Below are 16,315 nucleotides of genomic sequence, written 5' to 3'. Positions count from 1 at the left end.
GGGAGAAAGGGACCTGGCGATACTGATTGACAGCAGGCTGGATATGAGCCAGCAGTGTGCCCAGTGGCCAAGTAGGCCAATGGCATCCTGGCCTATACCAGGAATAGTGTGGCCAGCAGGACCAGGGAAGTGATTCTTCCTCTGTACTCAGCACTGGTGAGGCCACACCTCTAGTCTCGTGTGCATTTCTGGGCCACTCAGTTTAGAAAGGACATTGAGGTACTGGAGTGTGTCCAAAGAGGGGCAATGAGGCTGGTGAAGGGTCAGGAACACAGGTCCTATAGGAGCAGCTGAGGGAGCTTGGGTTGTTTATCCTGGAGAAGAGAAGGCTCAGGCAAGACCTTATCACCCTCTACAACCATGTGAAAGGAGGTTTTAGCCAGGCAGGGATCAGTCTCTTCTCTCAGGCAACTGGCAAGAGGACATAGTCTTAAGCTGTGCCAAGGGAGATTTAGATTAGACATTAGCAAGTCAAGGAGTAAAAGGCTTATTTTCTACTGTAAAACCTTACTGATGTTAATCACAAGGAAGTCATACTTCTGAGAAAAAGAAAACTGAAATTTTTTTCATTTGTTTTGTGTGAAGAAACTTACCTCTGCTTTAATGAAAAGGCAGACACATATGTTAGAAATACCAACATAGAAAAACAAATGCTTCCCCAGTAACACTAGACTCATATTTGGTCCTTTCAGGTATAGAAACACAAATGACCTTGAAAAAAATTACTAAAATCCAAATGGTAATAAGTGGCTACAGTGCAGGATGATAAACATTAATTTCACGACATAGTATCTGCTTGACTTCTTGGTTCAGAATTTTAATGGTGTATATTACAGTCTCTGCTTCATCTATTATAACCAGCTGCTGTAACTTTGTGAGGAATTTTCTTCCTTTATGTGTTTCAGAATATGCCATGTCTTGGTTGGGTATGGCATACGAGGCCTGTGACATGCAGAAAACCAGATGAGGTTAACTTAATGTTTTCTTCTACCCCTCTAAATGTATGAAACCGTCTAAAAGTCCTTTGATAGTGGACTGTGTATTCTAAGAAAACCAAATATTTAAGTGGATAAATAACAGGTCGGCATGTCCCTTACTTCTCTTCCTTGCAAGAGAGGGGAATGCAAATTAATCAGTTTAGTTTGAACACTGTGTTGGACATTTGAATGTCAGTAAGTTGTTTAAGAGATCGAGACCTTATTCTATATGTGGCTATTTTGGGGATGCTTTTCAAGATACTCATGCTTTATGACTCAGACCAGTGCTGGGAGATGCTTGACAAGAGGGTTTGGAAGAGCTGCATCTGGATTCCAGCTTTGGAGTGCTTGCTGTGAAATCTAAGGATATGGTTCATTCTAGAAAGATCCTTTTCCAGGCACTACCACCCATGGTGGCAGAAATCTTGCAGGGTAGGATAGTCCACTTCAAACTCTATGCTAGTTGTGATACTCAATTACGCTTACTTAAATCTTACTTGTTTATATTGCACTACCATGTGGACATGTCCACAATCAGCAGAATTGTTAATTTTTGTTTACATTTGGTGTCATTCCTGCAGGTGAAGCTACTCTTGTACTTAAAGAAATAAGGACAAAAATCAGACATTGGTTTCTGCTTCAGGAAAGGTGTTAGCTCAATCAGGTGTTAACTCATATGTGTAGGGGAAAGGGTGATGCGTAGCAAGAGGGTTTTCCGTGTCCCTGTGGCCAGCCCCCACCCAAGTGATCAGCAGTTAACTACTTTTTTTGTTAACTACTGGCATGGGCAGTTAGTGGTAGGGGAGAGAATTTACATAATAATTCCAAACTACAACACACAGTGAGTTAAAATACTGAATTACAAATAATTTTTGAAAGTTTCAAAATTATGGCATATTCTTCGGTAAGAAGAATGATTTCCACTGGGGCCCTGAACAGCAACAAGCCTTTGACCAGATTAAGCAGGAGATTGCTCATGCTGTAGCCCTTGGGCCAGTCAGGACAGGACCAGACATACAGAACTTGCTCTACTCCACTGCCAGGAATAATGGCCTGTTCTGGAGCCTTTGGCAGAAGGTGCGTGGTAAAACTCGAGGCCAACCACTTGGATTCTGGAGCCGAGGCTACAGAGGATCTGAAGCCAAATATACCCCAACAGAGAAAGAGATCCTAGCTGCCTATGAAGGAGTTCAAGCCGCCTCAGAGGTGATTGGCACAGAAGCACAGCTGTTTCTGGCACCTCGACTACCAGTGCTGAAGTGAATGTTGGCAGGACAGGCTGCCTGTACACATCACGCCACTGATGCTACCTGGAGCAAGTGGATTGCCCTGATTACGCAGCGCACCCATATGGGAAAACCAAATCGCCCTGGGATCCTGGAAATCATCATGAACTGGCCTGAAGGTGAAAATTTTGGTCTAGCAGATGAAGAGGAAGAGCAGGTGACACGTGTGGAAGAATCTCCACCATACAATCAATTGCCAAAAGAGGAAATATGCTACGCCCTTTTCACTGATGGCTCCTGTTGCATTGTAGGGACTAATCGCAAATGGAAAGCAGCTGTATGGAGTCCCACCTGACAAGTTGCAGAAGCTACTGAAGGAGAAGGTGGGTCGACTCAGTTTGCAGAGCTCAAAGCCGTGCAGTTGGTCCTGGACATTGCTGAATGAGAGAAATGGCCAAAGCTTTACCTCCACACTGACTCATGGATGGTGGCCAGTGCTCTCTGGGGATGGTTAGACCAATGGAAGAAAACCAATTGGAAACGCAGAGGGAAACCCATCTGGGCTGCCGATATATGGCAAGACATTGCCACCCGAGTAGAGAAGCTGATTGTGAGAGTCCGCCACGTAGATGCACACGTGCCCAAAAATCGAGGCAACGAGGAACATCGCAACAACCAACAGGCAGACCAAGCTGCACAAGTGAAAGTATCACAGATAGATCTGGACTGGCAGCACAAGGGAGAGCTGTTCCTGGCTTGATGGGCCCATGATGCCTCAGGCCATCAGGGCAGAGATGCCACTTATAAATAGGCAGGAGACCGAGGGGTGGATTTAACCATGGGACATTATCTCTCAGGTTATCCATGACTGTGAGACATGTGCTGCCATTAAGCAGGCTAAGAGAGTGAAGTCCCTGTGGTATGGTGGACGCTGGGATAAGTATATATAGATATATATATATCAGTTAAGAACAGTTATCCTTCTTGTATTAAAGTTCCTTTCCTGAAATTTGATAAAGAGTGGCATGATTATTGTGGAGATGCCCCCTCCCCCTCTTGTGGGTAAACATTTTGGTTTTTCCCCTCAAACCGAGGCACTGTGTCTGCACAAGAATGTATGAAAAATCAGTCAGGTTTCCAATATAACAGACCTTCAGTAACATGTCACATCATACCATATTCCATGCACAGAACTGCAGCTTTGCTCCAATAGTTTCTAACAGCAAAGCTTCCTGGCCTTGGCTTCCTTTCTCTGCAATATCTACAATGTCTTTTCCACTGCCTGCAGTTCATGCTTGCTATTTAGTTAAAGAGAACATTTATATACCAACAATACATATCGACAGCAACCAAATATACTGACTGATGCCTTTTACATATTGTTTCTGCCTTTAAGCTATCCTGGCTTGTATATGACCTTTTCAGTAAGGTATTTTCTCTCTGTGTGTATATCTGTATAACTGTGTAGACATACACATACTACAGAGATCTCCAAACTGATAAATGTGATGTCTTCCCCAAGTAATCCACTGAATGCCACCTGTTTTTAATGGCATGTCAGTAAGACAATTGTAGCATACCATTCATCAGTCTTATAGGAGATCCTTGAAATAGCTGACAGTTTCTATCTCACTCATCAAGTCTTTTGTTTTTTAATCTTGTTTAATTTTTAGACCTCTGTACCCACCATTCTTCATCTTATCTAAATTCCTGAGGCTCTGTGTCTCTGCACTATGCACCCAGCTTCACTCTTGACTGAAAGCCTACCCTGTCAAACAGGGTCCCTGCAAAAGCACTGAGGACCTCAACACCCATCCTTTGGCTCAGGGCTGCAGCTGGGAAACTGACTGAGGTGCAACCTATTTCATGTTTTGCTTGTGCTACACAGCTCTCTCACAAATAAAGAGACTTTCAATGCAAACATATTAATAAAAAAATCCTTGACACTTGTTGGACAGTGAGCTGAATAATAATATTTTAAAAGTATTTGTGCTGACAAAGGAGTGAAAGAAGTTAAGGTGGGAGTTGAGGGGGCTGTTTCTTTGGAGGGCAGTGCTATTTCACCCACAGTTAAAGTGATGGTGAACAATGACCTGTAGGTCCAAAGCTCTCTCCAATGGGTAGGTTTTATAACTTGGTTGACTCTTCTCATTGAACCCATTTCCTATCAATCTGCAATGTGTTTGTGCATCATGTTTCTGTCATGTTTTGAATTTTTTTTTTAGAATGCATAAGTGTTGGCTGTTTATGCTTTGAAGATAGATTCTTTTCCTATATAATTATCTATGATGGATAACTGTATAACTGAATTAGAAATAATCAGTTTATATCTATGCACATGCAAACACACACACACATAATCATCTGCAAATCCACCTAATGTATTTGATTTATGCTAGTGTCCTAGTTCAGCAGGCGGGACCAGTTTATCACTGTGTGGGGGTGACCAAAGCTATGTATTCTATTCATTTCCCATGAACTGTTAACAATGGACCATTTGCAGTAGCTGCCCAGGACACGCTCAACCCCTCAGGCTGTGAGCTACATGTGAAAGACACCTGTGAGATAAGAGATGTGATAAATCCCTTCCAGGAAGTCATTAGCACCTCCACACCCAGCCTGACGTGTCATGTCTGCTAATGGGCCATCAATGATTCCAAATACCCTATGACTCACAGAGTGAGCTTACTCATTTTGTAATTCCCCACCCTGGGGGAGGTACAGGGAATTCCCACCTGGACCTGAGGGGATATAATCTTGGGGGTTTTGGGACTTGGGAACCCCACTTGTCAGATCCAGAGGAGGACCAGAACCTCAACAGAAGGAGACCACCACTTTCAACCAGACAGGAGGAGACCACCACTCTTGACAAGACTGCAACCATCATCTGCACCAACAAGTTTCTCGCTTCCTTTTACTTTGGACTTGGAGGAACCATGTGGGGTTCAGCACAGGGGGTACAAACCCCTTTGTGTTTGTGCCCCAGGGTGCTGGGTTACCTTTCTGGGGTTTGTGGGTTAAAAGCAATTTCTCTTTGTGCCATTGTAACTCTGACTAACAATCTCTTTTGTGTTGGGTTCCTTTCTCCTGCCGGTTTACCTTTAAACCAGCACAGCTAGTTTACCAGCGTCAGGGTAAGTGGTTATTATTCAGCACCCTTCTGAATAAGAAGCCCTCCAGAGCAAGGCCTTCACAGTAGCCAACAACCTGTGCTTGTTGTCACATACAATATTTATTATCATATAAAATCAGAAAATGCTCATACCTACATGCTCTTACCTTGTCTGGTAGTGACAAGTTTCCCTCCCCCACCTTCCTTAGTGCCAAACATGTTTTGTCCACTCCTCACCCATGCTAGTGAGCACCACCCAGTGCCATGTACGGGGCTCAATCCCTCTCTGGATTGACCAGACTTCTCTGCTAGGCTGATCCTGACAGGTGTCCAGCAGCAGAAGATACTGCAGCAAATGCATGGAACAAAGGAAACCTCAAGACCAGTTCCAGCTCCCCACTGAATGTGAGGGAGAAAATGTATCCAGTTATGTTACAGTTATGTTAAGGTATTACAAATGCAACTAGGGAATTCTGGTGTAATCTCATGGCCTCCAGATCACAAATTTAGACAGGTGGGACTGCATCCTGTTAGGGGCTGAAGTGAAAGAAGCATTATGGATATGTTGTTGAGTATGAAGCAAATCTGAAAGTCTTGATTAATGACACTGTTGCTTTTATTCCCCATAATTCTGTCAAGCCATGGATTGGACTGGCCATTATTCAGATAATAAATTTTGGATTTTCAGTTCTCCTCTGGATTTCTATGAGTCCACATTGGTTGACTTCATTTTTCAACCAAGAACATTCCTTTTGTCAGCAAAAGAGCTTGTCATTAATGCGCACAGCTTCTTGTTACACACCAGGTCAGTTATTATTGGGTCAGAACCACCTTGTCTGTGTGCCTGTGTGTCTGTGTGTTGTAGTTTTAGGGATGTTAAAGAAAAAATTCTCTCCCTGCCACTACAAAATTCAAAGACTGAGCCTAATTCCCCATGCCATTAGTTAACAAAAGAAGTGGTCAACTGCTAGGAATTCCTACTTGATGGTTTTGGCTGGGGGGTGGACTGGGGGAAGGTGTGGCAGGGAATGGGCTTTCACTGTGTCTTTTTTGGTTTTTGGGAACATCCACAGCTCTGGCTGAACACTGCACCTGTGTGTGCTGCTGTCAAAGAGAGGCCATCCTCCTGCTCATCGCTGCTGCTGTTTGATGAGCTGGTTTTTCTTGCCATTGCTCTGCTCCTGGTTCGGCATTGCGAGCCTGGTCACCACTCCAGCTTCACTGTTCCCTGCACCATCGCGGCCCATCCTCCCTGCCACAGCAGCGACCTGAGAGAGAGAGAGAGAGAGAAAAAGAGAGAGAGAGAGAGAGAGAGGAGTCAGTTGCTTTTGGGACAGGCTGCAGACCTTTCCTTCCTGGGAACTATCATCATCCCTCCATTACCAGCTTTTCCTTCTTTGTTTGGGACAAAGGACATGGAGAGGGAGAGAGAGTCCATGTGAGTGTTCACCCCTTGTCTCTGCCTTACTGGGAAAAGACTGAGAATTCACCTCACAGCCAGCCGAGGTGTGACACTGACACTGTCAATAAATATAACTGCTCCAGAAGGAACCTACCATTTGGGGGGTTGTTCTCTTTTGTTTTTACCTTTGGTGCAAGGGGAGTAGTTTGCTCTGTTCTGTTTACAGTTATATCTACATATATATGTATATATATAGTAGTTAAGAACAGTTATCCTTCTTATATCCATTTTGTAATTAAAGTTCCTTTTTTTTCTAAATTTAATAAGGAGTGACATGATTATTGTGGAGGAATCCTCTCCTCTGTTTTTTGGTAAACATTTTGGTTTTTCCTTCAAACTCAGACAATGTGTGTGTGTGTCTGTGTGTCTGTGTGTCTGTGTCTGTGTCTGTGTGTGTAGGGGAAGGACCACGGCTCAGCCTAGGCCTGCCCAGAGCACGTGTCCTGTGGCTGACATGGCCACAGGAGCCGCATGGCTGAGCTGCCAGTCAAGGAAGGCCTGGCTGGTAGTCCACCCACAACACAGCCCTGGAGCCATGTTGTAAGGCTTTGTGAAGTTGCACATTTATCTCTGTAAAACCCTTTTTGAAAAAATGCCTATATTCTCACCAAATTAAAGGAAATCTCTTAGGAAAAAATGTGTAGTTATTCTTCAGACATGAAGTCAGGGTTACCAAAAAACCAAACAAAAGTGTGAGCAAAATTTCAGCTTTCAAGAAATTAAGATGGAAAACCTGGTAAAGTTGGATCGGGTTCTCACAGGGGTTCTAGGGGTACACAGGGAGCTGAGGAGTCCCTGGGGCTGTGTTTGGGGGTTCCTAAGCCCAGCAGGGGGTCTCTGGGATGTGTTTCGGGATATATATAGTTTTATATAATTTATCATTTTATTATAGTTTTTAACTTTTATTTTTATTTTTAGATTTATTTTTATTGCATTTTAATTTTCTTTTCAATTTTTATTTCATTTTATGGTTTTATTTTTCAATTTAATTTTATTTTTATTTTATTTATTATTTCTTGGGTTTATATTATTTTATGTTTTATTGTGGTTTTCTGTTTTAATTTTTATTTTAAATTTGTTTTTATATTATTTATTTAATTTTTAATTTTATTTCATAGTTTACATATAAATAAAATTTATATCAAATTATGTAAAACTCATTATGTCAGCGTGGGGTGTGGTTAAGCGCAGTGGGCATGGCCTATGTCAATACCGGGGTCAGTGGGCATGGCCCCATGCAATGGGCATGGCCTGTATAGGTATTTGAGTTGGGGACTGGAGGGACTAGAGTGCATCAAGGTCTGGGGGGGGATATTGGAGTCTCAGGGGCTTATGGAGGCTGGGGTGGTTATGGAGGGCTCTGGAGGACTAAGGTGTGCCAGAATCTGGGAGAGTTTTGGTCGGTCTGGGACTGTTTTGGGGGACTGGAGGGACTGGGATCTGTCAGGATCTGAAGGGATATTGGGTCTGGGAGGTTTTTGGGTCTCTGGGGGTGCACAGAGACCTGGGCTCCTTGGGTTGCTGACAAGCCTCTGGAATATGTTTGGGGATTCCTGGGGTATGTGTGGAGGTTCTTGAGGTGCATGTGCCCTTCCAACCAGGTTGACACCATTCAAGCAAAGGTCTCAGTTTACTAGGTTTGGTGGATGGCTCTCTGGATGTGCACTTAGTTTGCTCAAGCACTTTGTTGTGACCTTGCTTCATGTATTGCTGACTAATGCAGTGGATTAATTTAAATTGCATATTAGCTATGGTTGCAAGGGGAAAACTACTGTTATTTCAGCAGGTGGCACTAGAACCCAAGCTAACCAGAATTTCTGAGTTGCATTAACTTCTCCAAGTCAGCTGCATCTGAACTGTTTGTTACCTGTTAGGCTTTGTTCAGATTAGCTCTGTGATTATTACTCTTACTGTCTTCTTAAAATTGGTGCAAGACAAACAACTCCTTGTCTGATTTTTTGTGTGTGTCTGTAAAAAAAAAAAAAAAAAGGTAATTTCTTAAAATAAATGGATTTTTTTTATGTAATTAAACCTTTTTTTTTAAGTTTGGTGAATAACAGATTTGTTCCTGAGTTGCGCTGTATCTTTAAAAAAATTATCTGAATAATGCCCTTAAGACTGTAGGCTTACGTAGTGATCTCTCTTAACTGTTGGTTGTGCTTGAGATGAACCTCTTATTTCTCTAAAGCAGCTTATGGATTCTGCCCCATCCACAAAATAACACTTATATTTATACTCTTTCATTAATGCTGTCTGATTTTGCCTTAGTTTTTCATTGGTGACTCAGATAACATCCTTAATGTACAGACATTGGCTTGGTATTTTCACTTTTACATAATTTTGAGGATAAAAAGTATGTGTTCATGTGCATGCTTTTATCTTTTGAATCCTGTAAGGAGTTGAATTGATAGTTTTTTCAGAAACAAAAGTTTAGCTCCAGTTAAGTTAGCAGCAAATACTTCTGTACTAGGTTTTTGCCATTTCTGTATTGCTATTTGGAAAATAACAGTTTTAGAACCATTTAATTTAGAAATCATTGTAGTTATAGACAAAACTGCCACTTTCAGAAGAAAAACACCCACAAGATTTATTTGGGAATGAAACTGAAATGTGAAAGAAAAAGTGCCACCTAGAATATTGTCTTTTATTATGAATACATTTTGCTTGTAATTTCTTCTGAAATAGTTAAGCTCATTTGCTAACATTACTCTTTGCCCTACAGAGACTTTGTGCAGTTTTACAGTCTTTTACTACTTCTGCTATAAATAATTGTAAATAATTGTATTATGGATTGTAAATTTATAATTATATTTTAAAATATTTCTTCCAGTAGAATAAATTCCATGACAATGGATCCATTTTCTTTGTATTTTTGTGACACAACAACGTGCCTGGGCTTGAAACCAATTTCCTTAATAGTTCATAAATTATAAACAGCCATACCTTGCATACAGACATGAAGTGCAGTCAGATCACGTGCTGCTTGTATAAAGATTGGAGTTTTTTAAAGTTAGATATGCTTCTTGCTGGGCTTTGCTTAAGGTTGTAGAAAACAACGATAACAACAAAAAATGTAGGGCACGGCTGAGCCCCTCAGCCATGGGTGGGCAGGTGAGAGCCTTGGGGAAAGCCTGAGCAAGGGAGGGCAAAATGCTGCCTGGCAGCTAGGGCTGAGGGATCCAATTGGGGGAATCTTTAGCATGGACCAAACTCAGTAGTGTCTGCATCTCTACCTGGGTGCTACTTTGGGAATTCCTTGTTGAGATGAAAGAATAAACTTATTCTTTGCACTTTTTTCTGTGGTTTCATGGTTGTTCCTGTTCCCTGCCTGTGCTGGCTTACACACACACATTCACTGTGGTTCTGAAAAATTAAAGTAAATTCATGAATCATCTATTTGCTATCCAATGTATTTAGGAAGTTTTCCTTTCATGCACAGTTTTTGTTTATGAATGTCAAACTGTTATCTTCTGAAATGCATGACTAACACAGACTGTGTAATACAATACACTCAGAAAATGTTTGTATGTATGGCCAGACTTCGTGAACAAAGATTTGGGAAGGGCTCTCCCCACATGGGCGTGCCCTTTGAGCCTGCGCAGTGGATTTTTTAGGTGAGCACAGTGCGCACAGAACTGGCCACACCGTTTAAGTCCGAAGGTCCATTTGCCACGGTCGAGTGAGCTTGGACAGTGACAGTGAAGTCCTCAGGACTGTCTACAGCACACGGTACTAACTGGGGCTGACCCTGCTGAGTATCTGAGATCTGACGGGATGGGATGGCAGGGAGGCATTGAACTGCCAGGGGATGGTCCCCACTGAGACTTGAACTCAGGTCCTTGAGATTCAGAGTCCAGAGTGCTATCCATTATACCACGGGACTGCACTTACAGAAAATACGAGTCATACATAATTACAGAGACATTAATTTCTATACTAGGATATTTGCAAGGTTGTTTTTCACTTTGGAAAAAATAATTAAGCCAAACAAGAAACTGGTGTCTCTGTTTCTCCCTTCTGCTGTATGTCGGTTAATTATTAACCACATGTACAAAATCCTCCATTTGCTATGTCCACCTCAAAGTCCTCTCAACTTACTTAAACATCTATCATACAGAACAAGACAATGAAATCATAATGTTTAACTCCTCTAATCAGTGCTGTAAGGGTAAGACATGAAGCCCCATTAGAAATAAATTCACTTGAGGAATATAACATAACAGTACCATGAAAGACAGCAGTTTCTTGTTTCTTATAGCTAGATGACCCTGCCATCTCTGCTGCTCCCTTTGGCACCACTGAGGAGTTAGGAGGCCCACTTTGGAGAGCATTTGCAGACAGTTACAGATAAAATTCAACAGTAGATATGCAGAGCTAGTGCTGTCTTAATGGTGGCTCAGCTTCCAAGATGGACCATCAACCTGAATGTTTTGATATAAGCAGTAAGAATATCACACATTTCCATACAGCATGAAATAGAGCCTTAAACCAAATACACCGAGTAGCATATGTCTTCCCTGTGCATCATCAGCTCTGCAGCCCAGCCACACTGTTTTCCCAGCTTGTCACTCTGGAACAAAATTGGTTTTTTTCAAGAAAAATGGGCAGGGGATGAGTTAGAGGGCTGAGGTTTTCCTGTCTTTTGTTACCATTTCTTCCTCTCCTCATGGCTTCTGTCTCTGGCAGCTCTGTCCTTTCCCTTCCCCTGGTAACTACAACTGTAAGTCAATCAACCTGGTCTCAGGCAGAGCTGGACTGTGGGGGTTAAAAAGTCAACTGCATAAACAATTTTCTTTCTGCTGCTACTGTGGAAGAAAAAGATAGTTGTCCAGCAAGATCACTCTTAGGGGAAGAGACCCTTCCCTGGAGGTATGTTAAAGACGTTTGGTTGTGGTTAGAGATCGTGCTGGGTTAACAGTTGGACTCAATGACCTTAGAGGTCTTTTCCAACCCAAACAGTTCTATGATTCTGTTTTAGAACACCCAGGGTATGGATCTTTTTTCCTTATGCGTCCAGTGGGCAGCACCTGGAAGGACCTCTTCTGCCCTGTGCTTGATGGCCCATGTTGTAGCCATCAGTGCCACAAACCTTTTGCATATCCCATCCACCCTCAGGAGGGAGCAAGAAAGACACCAGTTTTCTGCCTTTAGCTTTCAGTGTCTCTTGCAGGAGGAAATCCTCTGTTCCCATAGCAGAGGTGCAACTCCCACACGTCAATGTAGATGGCAAGTCAGGAACACAGAAAACCCAGTCCCAGCTCCTGCCTTGGCACAGACTTCCTCCATCACTGTCATCAGGTTCAGCCACAGACCTGTCTTGGGAGAGAGGCAGTCTGGCTAGGTCTACACCAGCCTCAACAGAGTATCATAGCACCCCGATACAGATATATTAATTCCTTACATGTCATTGAGGCTGTGGGCTGCTGTCTGCCCTGCTTCACTGTCAAAAGCAATGCTTATGGAAGTGCTGGATCCCTTCACCTGTGCTCATCTGCCTGCAGACTTACAGGGACTCTCAGATACAGTAGCTCTCTTCTACAAAGGAAAGCTGTTGCTCACCATATCCCCAAATATTCAAGAAAGGCTCTGATCTGAATTTTTGTCTGAGTCTGTGTTGTTGGGTGTTTTTTAACAGTTTAATTGCAATTCACTCTGAGTGTACATAATTTCAGATAGGAATACTTAGGCCTCTTGTGGAAGCAGCCATCTCACTGAAGAGAAACAAATCATTCCAGCCTTCCCTCATTAAATATTTTCAGCTGTTTCCATAAATTTCCTAATGGTTTTGCACATCTTCTACCACAGGGGTCTCTGTTGTCTGCTAGGGAGCTTTCTTATGGGATTGCGTGCCTTTGTTGGAATGGTTAGCATATAGTTTTACTCAAGGCCCTTGACACAAAAAAACTAAATTATATTTTTGTTTGTCTTCCACTACTTTAGACAATGAGTTCCATGTTATAGTTTCAAAATCATCATCATCTGCCCAAAGCAATACAAAACCTCAGATTTATTCAATACATGGTGTCAGTCAGTCAAGAAATGCCTCCCAGCAGAGTTATTAATATGAAGTTGAGATACTATACTGAATATCACTGTACTTACTACATTCTTTTCTAATGTTTATGTCTTTGTGCTCTGCTTGCTACCCAGCCTCTCTTCAAACCACCCTTGTAATTGCCATAAACACTAATTTAGTAAGACTCTAAGGTGTACAAAAGCCTTCTGGAACACTCTGCCCTGCACCAAGTGGTCCTTCCCCACTACTTAATTTTGCTCAGCTCTGAACACTAACAGCCAAGCTAAGTCAAATGCCTGACTTTAATGTATCAAAGCCTGCCTGAGGGCTTTCTTTTCTTTAGTTCAACCTTACCTATTTTCTCACCTTAAGATGGTACAGGTCACCAGCTACCCAATTCCCATTAACAATGAATTGCTGCTATCATTTCTGTAATACCAATTACCTGAACTCAGATGCCCCCTTGTTTCAGTAAGCCCACTAGCTTCTCTAAGTTACTCCCTACCTTGGCTCCAGGCCAGTCATTAAACTGGAAGGTCCTCCTCAGTCAGGACATAATGCTAATTCTTCTCCAAAGGCAATGCTGATGTGATAAATCTTAATCCTTCCTCAAACCCTGAATTTGTTCTTTTATTTTAAGTGCAGCATTTTGTGAATGCCTGTAGCTGAAATCAGAACATGAATGGATTTTGTTTCTATGCCTCTAAATGCTATTTTATTTCAAGTAAATATGCTCAAAGCTAGCTCATTGAGGTTCCTGAGAAGTGCAAGTCAAAAAGCTGACATATTAATGACTTCCATTACCCAGATAGTCCAAAAGTTTCAATGCAGGTCAATTAGGTCAGACAGAAATACTTCACTTATAAGTTTTTGGCTTCCTTGTTTTATAAATTGCAATAATAGACATGCTTATAAAATACATTTGGTACACTGGTTTTCATAGGAAATTTGGCAGAATAAAATCTGCAGATTAAAATTTCTGCCTCTGATGAGGCTATGGATACTTCTCCTTTTCTAACAAGTCACTCACTCCATGTATCAGCAGACAATGAAGAAGAATAGAAATAGTTCCTTATTTTCCTGTTTCTCAGATTTCAAGGAGGCAAGCAGTCCTAGTAACAAACTCTCTCTTCCTTCCCCTCCCACCTTCTCATCCTTGTTTTTTGTTTTTTTTTTTTTAAATTTACTTCCTTTGCCTGGGTTCTTTCCTTTTTGCTTCTAAGTCTTTAATTCATCTGATATTTTCTGACTCTAGACAAGAGCCCAATATTCAGCCTTAAAAATACATACAGCATAAGACACTTCTAAGCCCCAAATGCCATAGTATTAATTATTCTGCTTTAGCAACCTCTAATCCTACTATTATATATCCCACTTTTAGTCATAACTTTTTACAGTGTGGAGTAAGTAACACTAAAATCATCAAATTAGATGTCTTATTAAAGAGCTAGTTATACAGTTGTGCTGCTTAAGGTGGTTGCCAGAATGTCCTCATAATTAGATCCGATAGCTGAAAAGGACCAAAGAAGGACCAGTCATCAAAATCCCTAGGACTGGCCCCATGGAGAAGAAACACTTTTAAAGCACTAAGTGCTATTGGGGATGAATTCCTACTAATGTATTTATTTTTGCTGCTGCCTATGATTCTTCAGGTTTCTGAGGAAACCCTGGTAAATGCCTGACACAGAACAATTAAATTTTCAAAAGTGACTGGAAACAGAAGAGAGTCTCCTTACTTAAAGGTATTTTAAGGAAAAATTTCCAAATATAAATGTGCTGTATTATCTCTTTCTTTTGTGTCTTACGTCCTTCCTTCCACACCAAGGATACTCCCTCCAAACTCCATTTCTCCCTCTTATGTTTTGATGTCTAAGTTTTGATGCTAATTTTATAATTCATAATTGATAATTATTGTTTATCACCTCCCCTTTGACTCACTAACCATAATGAAACTTCATCATTTTCAACTGTAATTTCACTAGTCTGTAGAATTTTTTCATACTTAGTTGTTCAACATTTCTAATGTTTTTAATGTGTTTGTTTCAATGTGTAGTCTTTTAAATTTTTTTAAGATTGAGAAAATGCATGAATACAAGTATTTTCATCTGAAAAACTAAATATATTAATTGAAATGATGTAACAATGTTTCAGCTTATATATTTAAGAAGAAAAATATATTTTTTGATTAAAAAAGTTATATGTACTAACAGTAGCTAAGAACAAGAAAAATATTGTCAATCAGGATTCTAAAATACTTAACAATTATGGGTTGGGGATTTATTGTACTTAATTCTTCTGTATTTTTCTTCTAGAAGCAGTCCTTGTCATATTTTATATCACATTATATTAATGTGAAAGAAAAAAAATTATGCACCACAGTAGTCTACAAGTCACAGCAGCTTCCAAGTCTGCTTCCAGGAGCTCCCTTTCATTGACATCCATCATACTATAGGAGTAATCAATAAAATTGAGGAAAGGCCTTTAACAGCTAGATTATTTATTGTATATAATTTATTTTTATTTACTCTATTTAGCTTTCTACTTGTTAGTAAAAAGAGCATAACCTACTTCTGGATTTTACAAATTGGTTTAAATATACTTTTTTTTTTTTTTTAATGAATGAAAAAGAATTTTCCACAGGATTTGGAGTTTTTTTGAACCAAAGAGTATTTATTCCTGATAATATTTATATTATGTTTATATGAAATCTTTCTTTGACTATCTGTGCCTATGTCTTAGCTTTGATGAGTTTTCAAATTGGGTCAGTACTTATTTGATCCCAACAGAAATTTATTTATTCATATTGTCCTGGGTTTGCCTAGGGTAGAGCTAATTTTTTCTTAGTACCTGTTTTGGATTCAATATAGAATAATGTTGATAACATATTGATACTAAGGAGTCCTTACTCTAAGTCAAGGACTTTTCAGTGTCAAATTTTCTGCCAGTGAGGATCTGCACAAGAAGCTGGGAAGGAACATGACCAAGACAGCTGACCTGAACTGGCCAAAGGGATATTCCATACTGTAAAATGTCATGCCCAGTTGTATCTGGAATTAATTAGATGTTGATGTTTTTTGGTCTGTGCTTTGGTCAGCCACTTGTGGAAAGTTTATTCTTTTCTTGTCAAGTTACAGGGAACAGACGCTGATAAGTGAAAATTTCATCCTTGGAGACAAAGCTTTGTATAAACTAAAATTAATTGGGTTTTCCTCATTGGTTACCAGCCTTTGGAGGACATTTGAAGGAAAAAGTGAAGATGAGAAGGATGAAATAAGGCACCAGACCCATTTGATAAAGACCCTCTGAACGATAACATGTATGCACAGGGGAATTCCAATGCCCACACACATGCACAGAAGAATTACCACTTACATACAAGAGGATGGGGCCAAGGGCCTCTGGCTGGGTGGTCCTGGCCACACCTGCCCAGGCAGATGTCATTGGCAGACTGAATAAAGGGCAAATGGCTCATGCTCTGGTGCTGCTTGCTTCACATGAAGGACAATGTTGCCTCTGGTGGAG

The sequence above is a fragment of the Pithys albifrons genome, chromosome 4 (assembly GCF_047495875.1).
Source record: "Pithys albifrons albifrons isolate INPA30051 chromosome 4, PitAlb_v1, whole genome shotgun sequence".
In the NCBI taxonomy this organism is placed as follows: Eukaryota; Metazoa; Chordata; class Aves; order Passeriformes; family Thamnophilidae; genus Pithys; species Pithys albifrons.
Note: the sequence above shows the minus strand (reverse complement) of the source record.